The sequence below is a fragment of the Mya arenaria genome, chromosome 2 (assembly GCF_026914265.1).
Source record: "Mya arenaria isolate MELC-2E11 chromosome 2, ASM2691426v1".
Taxonomy (NCBI): Eukaryota; Metazoa; Mollusca; class Bivalvia; order Myida; family Myidae; genus Mya; species Mya arenaria.
Genome location: NC_069123.1, coordinates 41,003,940 through 41,018,751, shown reverse-complemented (window position 1 = coordinate 41,018,751; position 14,812 = coordinate 41,003,940).

The following is a 14,812-nucleotide window of genomic DNA, read 5'->3' as shown; positions in this document are numbered from 1 at the left end:
GCTTCGGATATTTTCGGTAAGTTGCAAACAGGTGCCCGCTGATTAATCAGTCAAATCGGTAGAGCAACAAATGACCATACAATAAGTTCAGCCCTATTTGAATTAGTCCAAATTATGGTACGTTTTTTTACCATTTTATATATTGCATTCCGGAAAGGAATTCGAATAGTCCCTAAAATAACGTATAAGATAAGATAAGATTATACCCTACACTGCGACAGTATATTCTGAGACATAATTGAGAAATAGAATGTACATTTACCTCAAATTCAACCTAAATGGCCGTCAACGAGTCTTTCGACGATTTCTTTGACTATGGCAGACTCGAGACAGCAAACAACCTTACGGCAACGTTATGACAACGTTACTGTATGAATGTTGAGGTTTTCTTGTCAGGGTAAAATTGTATAGAAACAACTTTGACTACACTTCGGAAAGACGAAATGTTAAAAATGTTATTTTTTTACTTATGTACATAAATTCATAAAGGATCAATGCTTACAAATTTGGAGAACTAGATGTAAAGATTATGGATACTTATCAGAATATGTAAAACTAAAAGTAAAACAAATCAATTGAATACTATGTGGGCGTTTAAGATTTAGCTTAACTTGTAAATGTTTGTGTCATTAAGACGATCTGCACATAGGCTTCTTATTAAAACTGGTGGACATTATTGTTTACAGAGTGAGTAATGCATTGGTCCATACTGCAAATGCAATATTGATGTTTTGTTAACGTTGAGACGAGAAATATTCATGTTCCAATATACTATAGAGAAGTTCCTACACTTTATGCGATTTAGAAATGTATTTATACTATGCCCTTGAAGAAAGACAAAGTCTAATGCTAGTCGTTAACTTAAATCATTATACTGGCTATTATATTACCTAATGGCTGACATGTCTGTGTCAATACTTGGTTTTCTATGAAAAGTATGTATTTGTGTTTATGTACCAGCCTTTGAACACTAAACATTTTGTTTTCATCATCCTTGCTATGATTGAATCAACAAGAGAAGAGTATGCCAATGTTTCTCAGCTGACCAAGTGACATAGATCCTTACTTAAGTTGCTTTAAAAATGCATATTGTCATTGTGAGCATGTGTTAATAGTATTTATGATTAAAGAGTTACTGAAGTTTTTTATGGCCCAGATCAACCTATTTATGGAACCTCGTGAGACTGTTTCCCAAATATAGCGTTCCCTTTAATGGTTTCATTGAATGACATATAGCCTACCTACATTCAATTTGATAGCAATCGTTTCAAAACAAGATAAACGGTATTTGGCATTCACAAATGTAAAAAAAAACAACCCATAGTTCTATTCCTGGCCGTCACCTTTGACCCTCAGACTCAATAATCAAAAGGGATCGTCATACTAATCAAGAACAATTCACGATTCATGTTTTATATCATAATATCATATATTTTTCAAGAAGGGCAATACTTTGCAGTTGATCCAATGAAAAAATATATGATAGTTCTTTCATTTTATTAAACACTCTTTTTAAGCATTTTATTGCATCAATTGACAATACAAAACACTAAGTATGTTCTAGCACTTTATTGAATTTTTAACAATATATAATGTTACCCATGTAAATGTAATTTTGTGTAAACATATTGAAAATATATTATTTAAGATAAAATGTAAATGATTATATATAAATATCTAGAAATAGATGTTATTGTTTTTGTAAATACTGTGTGTGATTATAATACCAGGGTATGGACATTTTTTTTAATTTGTGGATACAACACCATATATTGGAGCATTCAAAAGCACCATATGTCAACTCTAAACCTTTTCCTCAGTTCGTCAATGGGCAAAGCCTCAGAATTATTTAAAGTGACACTCTTATTCAAAATCAATACATACACATGTAAAACAAACATACATTTTGATTGATGCACCCTCAAATATTAACTAAATCATGCACACATGGGAAATATTAATTACTTTAAACAGTATCATAACCGTGTATTTTATAGCTGAAAACGCAAACATATTAAATGATTGGTGAATGCTAAAAGATTTACTGCGATCTACTATAGTCTCATAAGGTAGCAATACGGGGTTTTCAGCACATTTCTTTCAAATTAAACTCCATATCATCCATGAAATCTATTGTTTTCGACATTTGTTCATACTTTTTGGTATATTAAAACAATTGTATTGAATGTGTTCACTCTAATTTTGAGTAATAGTTCATCTTTAACCAGAGTTATTGAACTTGCTGATCACATCATCACAGCCTTTTATTCATTATAGGCATGTGTATGACAAGTTCATATTTTTATGGTTTTTGTTTTGGTATGATGTTGTTGCCGTCGACAACAGGCCCAAGGCTATGACTTTATCTATACATTTTCCGTTAAAAGCAATTAAGATAAAAAACATTATTTTACATAGGGCGAACACCTTTATAAAACATACATTCAGGGAAACTTATTAAGCTTAAACACTATGATGTACGGTGATTTCAAAGGAATACACGTGTGTATGCTTGTTTTTTTAAACACTTGATAGATATCAGTAAGTGTGTTATACAGTTTGAGGAATTTAAGAGCATCAAAATAGGCCAATCACCACAGAAAATTGTAGAAAATGTTGTTTCACGTCCATTCTGAACGTTAATTTTCACCACAGAAAATTGCCTTTGAACATTCATGCACATTTATATTACAGAGCAGAAGTGAAGATATTGCAAGACAGACAACATTGAACAATAATCATATAAATTAACACAGTTACTTAGTATTGATTGTGATAACATATAATATAAACATCCGTAACCATGAACACATCACTTAGAAAACAATGCATTATTGACTTTAAAACAACCAGTTAAACTTAAAATAGATGAAATAATAAACTGAACAATGTATATACACAAGTATAAAGCAATGCAATAACATTTTCTGGAAAAAATACACATTCAAATGGGTAAAATAACAAACCGAGCAATGTATAAACACAAAAGATAAAGCAAAGCAAAAGCATTTTCTGAAAAAAGTAAAATAACAGTTCAAGACTTTACGGCAAATCAATTCTATTTTTTTTAATAAATAAGTGCTGAAATTAAGTCTAAGGCAATATGATAATAAGGAACAGGCAAATTTAATTTAATGCATGAAAATCAAATATCTAACTAAACATAACAGAGCGCCGTAAGCGGACGCCAACAATTGTTGATTGGTGTGGTTTATTTTTGTTGGAGAGTGGCATTTCTCCATAACTGTTAAAGCTAGAGTTGTGGGCCTTGCTACAAAAAAAGGAATTGTTGATGGCAACATATGATTGTGTACGTTTTTAGTAATGGTCAATGTTAGAGATATTGCACGGTGACGAAGACAAAGAGAACGGAACCAAGGCTTCAAAATACCTTGACGTTGTTTTCCTAAATCAACTAGTTAAAACTAGTATCTTAACAAATATATATTTTCAATGCAAAATGGTTCAAACACAGCTTCAAAGAACAACATTGGTAGTGTACAGTAAACATAATGATGAATGAGAACATAAAGAGGATGAAATAAAACAACATGTACAAATAGCGCAGTACAAGAGGTTCAATATGGCCTTGTATCGTTCAACTGAGTGAAACTTTAATGGTACTTTAGACATTTTAATGATTTAAGGGCGATAAGTCATAGGTGACTTAAGCGAATTGGCTTGTTATCGAATTGTCATTGGTATTATGCTCATACACATTCTGATCAGATTTGGTGATGAATGGACAAAGGTTTGGAAAGCTATTGATCGGACAAGCGTAATTTAAGGTAGTTTCTATAACTAAAGGGCACTAACTTTCAGGTGACTTCAGCGATTTGGCTTGTAATCGATCTTGTCTAAGGTATTATGCCCATACACATTCTGATCAAATTTGGTGATGATTGGACAAATGCTTGAAGAGTGATTTATCGGACAAGTGTAATATAAGTTAATTTCTATTAAAAGGCAACAACTTTCGGGTTACTACAGCGATTTGGCTAGTTTTGAACTTGCCTAGAGTGTTATGCACATTAAACACATTCTGACCATATTTGATGATGATTGGACAAAGACTTCTTGAGATATTTATTATAAAACCAAATGTTGGTATTTTTTATAATTAAAAGTCGATAACTCTCCGCTGACTGGAGCGATATGGCTGGTTATCGAACTTGCCCAAGATATTACCCATTTACATTCTCACCAAATTCGGTCATGATTGGACAAAAGGAAAACATACCGGACGCAGCTCGTCCGACCGTACACCGCAGGTGAAACAATAATACGTCCCGTCACATTTTTGAACGGGCGTGTACAAACTTGAACACTTTGTACTTATTTAAACACTTACAACGGTCCTTAACTGTTACAGTATTTAAGTTAGAGTTATATAACTTGTCTTACAAAAGAACAACAACGTAACTGTCAATTATTTCATGAGGCTATAAGTTGATAACATCATGTTTGTAAAACATTAACATCTTTATACATACAAAAAAAAATTGAAATCAGGCGAAAGGTTGCGATGAAAATATTTTTAAAGTTTTCTATACAGACATATAGTGAAAATTAACCCCGCCCCTGGCTGCCACGTTTTAATGGATCAAGGAATTCATTACATGGTCACATAAGGAACATTTCTGTGAATTTATTTTGGAATCGGGCCAAAAGTTTCTAATAAGACGGTTTCAAAGTTTACCGCATAGATATATAGTGAAAAGAAGCCTCGCCCCTGGCGCCCATTTTTTATTCAACAAGGGGCGAAGGAAATAGATAGATGGTCTCTTAAGGAACACATCTGTTATTTTTTTTAAAATCTGGCCAGAGTATTCTGAGGAGAAGAGTTTCAAAGTGTTCGATATAGTCATATATAGTGGAACTGTCGGCCATTACTTTTTACGAATCAAAATGGGGCAAAATTGTAACAATTTCTGTGAAATTATTTGGAAATCGGGCCAATAATTCATTGATCTGTTAGTTGTATACAACTTAAATATGGCGGTCGTCTTACTCCCAAACCTGGTGGAAATATAAAACATGAACAAAGTTAACAACACGATGTAAACTGGAAAAAAAATATTGAAAACAACAACAATATGTAAACACACTATAAACATTGGTAGTAATATTGAAATGAGAACCTGTTAATGCTTTTTTCTATCTCTCATTTGATTGCTTCTAGATCCAAGTTAAATGAATTAAAATGAAGTGTACAATTTGTTTTTGATATAGACTACATCATTTATACGATGGATACTTATAACAAGGTTGAGGACTATGCATGTTATGTCTATTTAAGCCTCGGTCACTGTGAGTCTGGCTTAAGCTTTGTAGCACATTTTACCGAAGCTTTGTTCAAACTGACCATTGCTTTAATAAGCCTGTGTATAGACCTAAAGATATTTATTCAATTAAGCATTCTTAAAATAAGTTCTGCCACAAGCTTTTTCAAAACTACGATTTTACTATATCTAATCCTGTTCAAGACTGACTCTGCCAAAGGTATCGGAATTTCCATATCTTATTTCAATTACGTCTTGTTCCAGCTACACATAACAATTGCTAATTCACTTAAACCTTGTTCAAGACTGAGTCAGCTACAAGTGTGAGAAGTTCCTCTACTGGTTTCTCCAGGCTCTGCTGTCCGAGCCAGGCGAGTGCTCTGGTCTCGATCATCTGCCATTCCTCCTGTCGGTGGGCGTTCTTACTCCGCAACCAGCTCACCACTATCAGCGCCGCCAGTACACCACAGTCCTAGAAATAAAAGGGGCTAACCACTTACAAGTTATATGTCAATTTATTTTGGTGTGCTGAATATAGGAAATAACAATATAGGTTTAAACAACTAACGCCAATGCTGAAAACAATATATGATATTTAATTTCAATTACGACCATGAGATAATCCTTTTTTCATGACTGATCGCAACATAATACCGTATATTAAATCAAATACTATGAGAACAAGGTGGAAATCATGAGCAATAAAATAATACAGTTAATTGAACTAAGTAATGTAAAAATACAAAAATGCTTTGTCATATGTATTTCGAGTCATAAGTTCTTTTGTTTTGAAATTTTCTTGTCTGTCCGATTGCAGATTTTGTTTTATCAGACATGCCTATTCAACGCATACCTTGATAATGTCTGTAGATTTTTAGTCAATCTTCCGGGATTTGCAGCAAACTGACCAGCTGGGTTGTGTTTGACCAGTTCCCACCCAGTTTCTGAAGCGTGGTTGCGTCCATCATAACCTCATCTGATTATTTTAATTTCTCATCATCTTCTTCTTCAAAACCCATCTCTTCTGGTTTAGAAGACCCTGTCTCTGTAAGAAACTTGGTTGTTAATTTGTTCACTTAATATAGGGCCAAAAAACTTTCAAGTATGTTTCTATTATCTCAAAACTTGCATCAAGAATAGATTTGAACTAAAACACGATTGAAACAGTCAAGTCTAGAAAACACACAAGTGGTAATAAATTAGTTTACACTCATGAAAAGGAAATCCCTCAGTTTGAATTATGAAAATATTAAGACACAAAAAGTGAATAATTGTTTTTCAAACATACCGTCAAACATGCATTAAAATTAAATTACATAGATGAAGTTTGTTTTGGTTCCATGTTAAGTAGCAATATATTTTACACTAAGCAACATAGGTTATGTTTCATATTAGTGGCTTTGATACTCCTGAACAGAATGAAATAAAAACTGCAACTGAACATTTGGATACTTACTCTTTCTACTTGAAAGAGGGTACCATGTTTTTCAGCTTGTTAAGGCCACAACTCAAGCCAAGGCCTTTGTTTTTCTTTGCACTTCTTGCTCCATCACTAGTACTCATTTCACTCACTTCACTCATTTCACATTTAAATATTTCACTCAATTTTAAATTCAACGAATCACTATCACACTCATTTAATAGCTCGCCCTCTCTCATATGATACTTCTGAAATATTAGGAAATAGGAGCATATAAACTATACAGTCATCACGTTCTATCATCTCTAATGGAGTATTTTGAGTGATTGATATTTGACACTAAGTTATGGACATTTAACTGTTTTACTGGTAAATCGTTCCATGATATTGTATTTGTAATTGGAATCATGTGGGGTTAATGATAGAAGTTACCAAGCAACTTTAAGATATAGAAGGTGTTGGTACCGCCTTGCATACCACCATCGTTTATCCCTACTATTCTCTGAGTGCCCAAAACCATAAAACAGATATTGATTGCTGCATTTCTTGTTGAAAAAGATATTGCACACTTTTGTAGAGAAACTCTACCTGAACATTCCTAGTTTCCAATTTAAAGAACACTGCTTTAAATATTAGGCTTGAATGTACATTCGTAAACATGAGCTTTTTTACTATTTTTCTCTGTGTGAAAATGATGCCTTAACTGTGTCATAGTTTGCAAGAGTTAATGGATTTACTGTAAACACTTCATAAATGTGTTTTTACCAATTTTAACTGCAATCCTACCCATTCGAAAGTTTTTATGGTCTGTGTGGCTTTGCGGCTACCGTTTTCATCACCACCAGAATCACCATTACGTTCTATTGTCGGGAACCAAATATAACAGGTTAACAAAGTTAATCTTTTGACCCTATTAAAGCGTGAGCACAATCAACAGCGTCTAAGTCTGAACACTACTTGTTCGAGAATGGGTATGGCGCCTTCCCAGTTAACAAGAGCATCGCAAGCAACAAAGCCAACACGCATATTATTTTCTTATTTGGCCAGGGGACATAACTTAATAATGGTTAAAGGCAAATGAGTCAAAACTTAACGCTGAAACTTTTACAAACTTAAAAAAAACCATAATCCACAAGCTATCACGATCATTTGTTGTTGTTTTTGATCAATTGTAAAATAAATAAGATTTGAAAATCTGCAAGGAAATGAGCATTCGAGATGAGAAAAAAGGGCATTTTTAGTACATGTTTTACATTATTCAATCACTCTAGAGAACATGTAGAATTGCATGGTTTAACCTGCCCACACAGTAAACATCTAACTTCAATTAAAAAGCAATTAAGTGAAAAAGGTATCACCTTTGTTTCTTCTAATTGTTTGCGACAGCAAAAAATACTTAAATGAATGTACTAGAAATCTTAAGTTTCTTATTTTTAAACTTACAGTTTCCTTTTCCGCTGTTAAAAATAATGTTCATGTAAAACCTTTATTACATTTTGAAATCTTTATACTCAAAAAACATATGCACACCTGCCCCGGATAAATATACATAACTGAATGCCCGCTAATATTTCTCATTTAAAGAAAATACTAGTTTCAACAAATCATCAGAATGTCATCGCTTTTCCACTCGAGTGTTATCGCCCTGAAATTACCTCAAAATGGTATTGTCCATACTATTTTATCTGATTGTTAAGCATAACATATTGTTATTGTGTTCGCAGAATTGAATATGCCCATCAGCTCTGATTGTTTGCTATATGACCTCTAGATTCTAACACAATGGGGACCCAGCTATACATGGGAAATCCGATTTGTTGACACATCTTCTTTCTTTGATTAATACGTTTTTCAGTGTTGGGAAACAATTATGTCACTTAAATTAGTTTTTTGCTTATTTCTACGTTATAAACTTGTTCCTAAATTCTAGACCTAACCTACGGATAGCACCAATACATAAGATTTCCGAAAATGTGCGTATTATATTTCAGAACCTTTTATAATTTGAGAGCATTCAAACAATATTTTCCAAACACGACATGCCACCGTGCACACATTTGAACAATTTATTATGGAAACGTCCCAAAATACCGTAATTATTAATTTTTGAAGTAGCCTTGTAGTAGAATATTCTAATATTTTTTAGTGCCTGATTTTAAAAGAAAACGTCAAAACCAGGCGAACTGTAGAAATGTCACCGTACACACTCGTACACACTCGTACACACTCTTAATGTGTTTTGGTTTGAAACAATGATATTTCCATTTGAGCGTATTTTTATCGTCTGAAATACATCCTAGCATAGTTTGAATTATTTTGTATGAGGTATAGACACTGCCTAGATTTGACCGTATCATGCAAAACCATGGGTTACCTTTCGGCGTTAGCAACTGCCAGGATCAACAGACGTGGTACCCCAAACCAAATCCCATAATACATGACTTTATCGCGTTTAGAAACATTTTTACGATCGCACGAACAGACGGATTCCGCGCCATCACATAAGCTCTTCTGGCCTTTAGCATTTTCACATGCTGATTTTTACGCTGCGGTTACAGTTCATAGTTCTACGAAGTACATTTTATGATGGTGACTTTTCATTCGCAATTGAACACGTTAACGAGATGAATTTAATTTTGTTTATAGTTAGCTCCGCCTTAACCATGGTTTTAACTCCTCCTTTCGTCTCGTTTCGAAATTTCCTCTATCACTCGGCTCTATTTAAATCAATTTGCACACTTTGGACCATGGATATTGCAAACCTTATTGTGTGCATCACATATCATCTATATTAATACACTTTGGACTTTGATTTGGTAACGAATATTTATTAAGACAAAATGATTAAACTTTTATAATGATAAAGTAAATATTTATAAAAACAAACTGGACCTAAACTTAGAATTAAACATCGTGATCCGAAGTGTCCGTGAGCAAGGTCCGAAGTGTCTTGTCCGTATTGGTCGTGGTTTGAAATATCTTGATACAATTTCGTTACTGTACCGGAAATGAAATCAAATCCACTTCACGGCGGTCCTATTTAGATATTGTAGATATTTTCAAGCTTGAAACGAGTTTCTTATACGAAGGACCTGGTAAGTCTAATAGAGTACACACAACAGACAGCACTCCGGACTTTCTTTACATCTAGGTGAAGCGGCCCTTGCCCTTTTGGAGCGGAAAAATCGCGTGTTATTTTCTCATATATGGAAAAGGGGCTCACTATATCTCTTTTTATTCATGTTCTTGAAAACCCCTCCTGATTGTTTATGCCTATGGTTAACAGTCAGGGGCTAGTCATTCTAAAATGCCGTCCACGCCAAATCAGGGGCGTACCTGAAGGAAGCATTTTGAACTTTACGTCTGTATGCTTGAGTAAGGTTTCGTTGTTATATATTTCATTAGTTAATCCTTAATTTTGCAACTTGTGCGGGAGCCGGATAGTACCTATGGCTAGGTACGCCCTTGACAGTGGCGGATTCATAATCCGTAATTTTGAGGCACAAGTGCGATAGAGAGCTGTCCTCCTCTGGAAGATCCGTACATGGTCCAGTTATGAATATAATAAATAAAGAAAATTTCTTGTTTTGGGGAATTCTTAGGAAAATAACTATGCTCATTGTCCGATGGCCTTTTAATCGGTCCCTATTTTATAGTTCAAAAGACCCTGACAGTGGCAGTACAAATCCCAGCTCAGATACACCCAACTTCAATTGACTGAATAATATGGTGACAAACATTCCATTGAGGAACATTGATCTTCAAAATAAAAAAGAAGTTTTTATTGTGAAATCCGACTCCGCTCCGACTCGGATTTCAACCGTAGGCGAAGATGTTATCTCCCTGGCTTCATTCGACGGAAATAAACGAAAGAAAATCCGATTCGTTACCTCCGCCCATTCACCTTCGTTTTTTCCGTGACATTTTCCATATAAGGTATAGGCGAAATCATTTATCGTTGTATTTCGGAACTTGTCATTTGACTTTTGTAAACCTGGACTTGTAGGACTGAAAGAGTTCATTTTACGAATGCGATCGTCGACTGTAGGATAGCAATTCTACATATGCATGATTTACATCATCATTTTGTTAAAGGCAAGTTACTATCGATGTTTTAGTGAGTTTATACAATTTAGATCTGGCAAATATATATTTTGTCTACTATAATGACAAATTTCATATCAATACGGAAAAACTTACGCATTGAAACAACATATAGCACGTCTACATTGACAACTCAGAGGTATTTAGTACGATTAAGAAGCACATTGTGGGAATTAACGTCTGGACTTCTGGCAACGAATTTCCTCCATACATAGGACCATTGTAATAGTAAATTGTTGATACATCTATAGCATCAATGTTATTACCTGTTCAATTGTAGTAATTTTGGTAAACCCAAAAAGCAAATTTGAAGATTACTGTTGGAAAACAGTTGGTATACAATTCTTTGTTTATTATACTTTTTCAGGACTACAGCTGAGTATTTATCATACTTATGATGGAATGTTAACATTTCTTCATATCAAATTAACTTCAAACTCTTTAATTAAAGTCCCATTTTGTTTTTGTAATGTAAACATTTTTTTTTGTATACCCCCCCCCCCCCCAAAGTTATTGATGAGACAAGATCGATAAGAGGTAACTTCTATTATTTTGGGCAATAACCCTCGATCAACTCAAGCAATATATGTGTATGGGAATTAAATTTGTCCGAGATTTGTTGCTAATACACAAATTTGGTGATGATTGGAAGAATAATTATTAGCGGACAAAACCATTTTGAGGTGATTTCAGAGTGATAACACTCGAGTACCTAGAGCGATATGGGCGGTTATCGAACTTGTCCAAGATATTATGCTAATACAAATTCTAACCAAATTTGATAATTGGACTTCTTAAGTCATTGAGCTGAGAACTTAATGGGCGCTGGACGCCAAAGTACGTTGCAGGTAAAACTATAATACGTCCTGTTATATAAAAGGTTGTATTAAATTAATTACTAGAACAATACACAAGGGCAGGGTGAGTTGTTTTGATACAACTCTTTGACTACGCCCCATCCCCCATTTTTTTCAAAACAAATCCCAGGCTTATTAATAATGATGGTGGAACTGTTACTAATAATAAGTAACATTTTGCTTGTATTGTCGTTCTATTATCTTTGTAAAGGGTGACGATTTGCCTGTGTATGTCCCCATATTTGCTCAGATGACCATGTTCAAGAGGCCATAACTTTGTCTAATCTCAACCAAACTCTACAATCTTGGGCTTTCCTTGTAGAGTTAATACTAACCTTTAAGAAAATGTACAGTTTGACCGAAAACAATTGCAAATTCAAACCCAAAATTAAAAGAAAATCATGCTACTCGACAGGCCAACTACCATTTCACCCAAATTTTCCATACTAAAATGTATTATCCCGCTATTGCATCATCAATTCAACACGGGAATTTTAATTTATTATAATCGTAAATCAGGATGCTCGCACAAACAGCCTCTCAATGCTTTCAGCGAGTCCATTTATATTTTTATAAGAAAGCTTTTCAATTTAATGTCACCTGTTGCTAAAGCAAGAACAGTTTACCTCTTGTGTTGGCACAAATTGCTGCATCCTTGTCCTGTAGAAGCTTGATCTGAGTCTTTGTTGCAAGGCGATGGACAGGGGCAGACGCGCTTGAGTTGTCATCCTCCGATAGCGTGAACAGTGGGTCAAAGGTCAAAGGGTTGTTGCTTTGTTGACCTTTCAACTTTAGCTTGCTGGTTGTGTTGATTGTCTGTGAATTTATAACAACATTGAAACATTGGACTACAGATATATCGATGAATTGAAAAGATAAATAATCAAAAGGGAAGATAGTCAAAAGATTTGTTTTCTACGCATGCAAAAATATTTAAATTGAGCAATTTTTAATAAAAGAAATATATCCAACCCAAACTCAATCTTCACCTTTCAACAAAAATATTAAACAGTATTAATTCAAATGAGACAACAATTAACATGCATAAATTTCTCGAATACACTTCAGTATTTAACACCTTTACCCCCACCCATTGTACTACAGGGAACACTCCGAATTGGCGAAATAATACTAAATTGTCACAGTTTTTTCTCAGACATGTAAACAAAAACAAAGAAAATAGTGTACTTCATAGTATTGTCAATGTTTTATTTATAAAGCCAACAGGGTGACCAATCACACATTGACAGTTTTAAATACTGCATAATAAATATTAATGTTGACTGACATCCATATCTATCCCTTGCAGCATGGCAAAAAAAATAAGCCTCTGTCCCACAGTCAGCATAGCAGGGAGATCCGTTGGTATGGAAACCAATGTCACCTCTGGGTGCAGGTCCCACGTCAGCTTTTTGTTCGTTACTGCCGGCTGCATGGCACACTTCAGCAGGGATACAACCTGGGAAACGAGTTTAAGAGAAATAAATGGTCTCAAAAGTGGTATTTCTCATGAAAAGCTAGTCAACCTGTGTATTATATTTAAACCACTTACTAAGCCATAGATGATATTGTTTTTGTAGTGTGGGGAATGTGGCGGTACTAAGTATACAAGTAAGATTTCAAAACATGCAATAATGATAATTTTGTGGATCAGAATATTTTCTCTTAGAAAAAAGTAATGTACATGTAGATGAATACAAGAAAGAGTGCCGAGAACCGAATGCTCACGTTCGTATGTTGTTGTTATTTTCAGTTGAAAAAGGGGCATAACTGACCAATTATAAAAGTCAATGTTATTGGCCGCAAACAAATCTGCACATTTTCACTCATACTATATTTACAAAGTTTTATGTTTTATCTACAATTATATTAAGTAATTGCCAAGTTTTTGTATTTCGTTTTCCAACCTTAAAGTGAAAGAATTTGACATTTGTTGAAACTTACAAGTTATAGGCCTTATGACGCATGTGAATATTGTCTCTGTTAACATGTTTACAAAGTTTCATGTATTTATCTTATACGATTAATAAGATATGATCAAGTCAAGTTATTGTATGTCATTTTCCAACTTTCAAGGGGCCTTACTTGACAGTTGATATAGCCAGAGTTTCGGGCCTTGTTTTACATGTGCGTATCGTCACTAGTAACCATGTGAACAAAGTTTCATGTTAACAACTAAAATAATTAAGCCACCGAATTAAGAACAATATCAACTTCGCCTTACAACAAAGAGAAATAACTCAAACAACAAATGGTTGTGTTAGCAAACTCACTTGTCACCAAGGCTTGGTTTGGTTCCCGACTTGCGCAAGTGTGTTTGGTTAGTTGCCATCAAGCCGGATATGTGAGTTTTCTCCAAGTACTCCGGTTTTCCCCGCAACACAAGACCACATTCTCGTGCAACATCGTGGTAACGAGAGTGACTTAGTATAAGTTATAATAACTTCTTTACAATCATTGTAAACATATAATGCATAAACGAAAAAAAACTACAGCCAGAGTTTTGGTTCCTATGCACTGCATTTTGCTTCATGATTTCTTTCTGTATATAAAGTGAAACTGAATAGGGGCATTTCTCTAATAAATGTAATTTATAAGATTTACTCTAGTATAATAAATGACAGACATTATGCTCGGGCTGAGGAACACGAAATCATTGAAGAGTCACAAGCAGGTTTTCGTCCAGGCTACTCTGTAGTTGATAACTTATTTTGCCTACAAAGTATGGTTCAGAAAAATATTTCAAAACCGGGTGGGGGGGGGGGGGGCGCTTCTATGTCCTTTACGTTGACTTTCAGAAAGCGTTTGATTCCCTAATACACTTTAAATTATTCACTAGCCTTTCAGAAAAGGGCATGCATGGAAAGATCTTAACAGTTCTTAAGTCAATGTATTCAAAATTAAGCGCCCATGTAAAATAGCATTTCCCAATCATTTTTATGTAACGTAGGCACCAGACAGGGGGATTTGAATTCTCCGATGATATTTTCTCTTTACATCAATGACTTAGTAGCACATTTAAGAGGCACATGCAGAAATAGCATATTTATAACTAATGATATTCCTGATATTGTTTGTCTTATATATGCTGACGATGAAGCGAACTGTGCAGATACGGCAAACAATCTCCAGTTGCAACTTAATGCTGT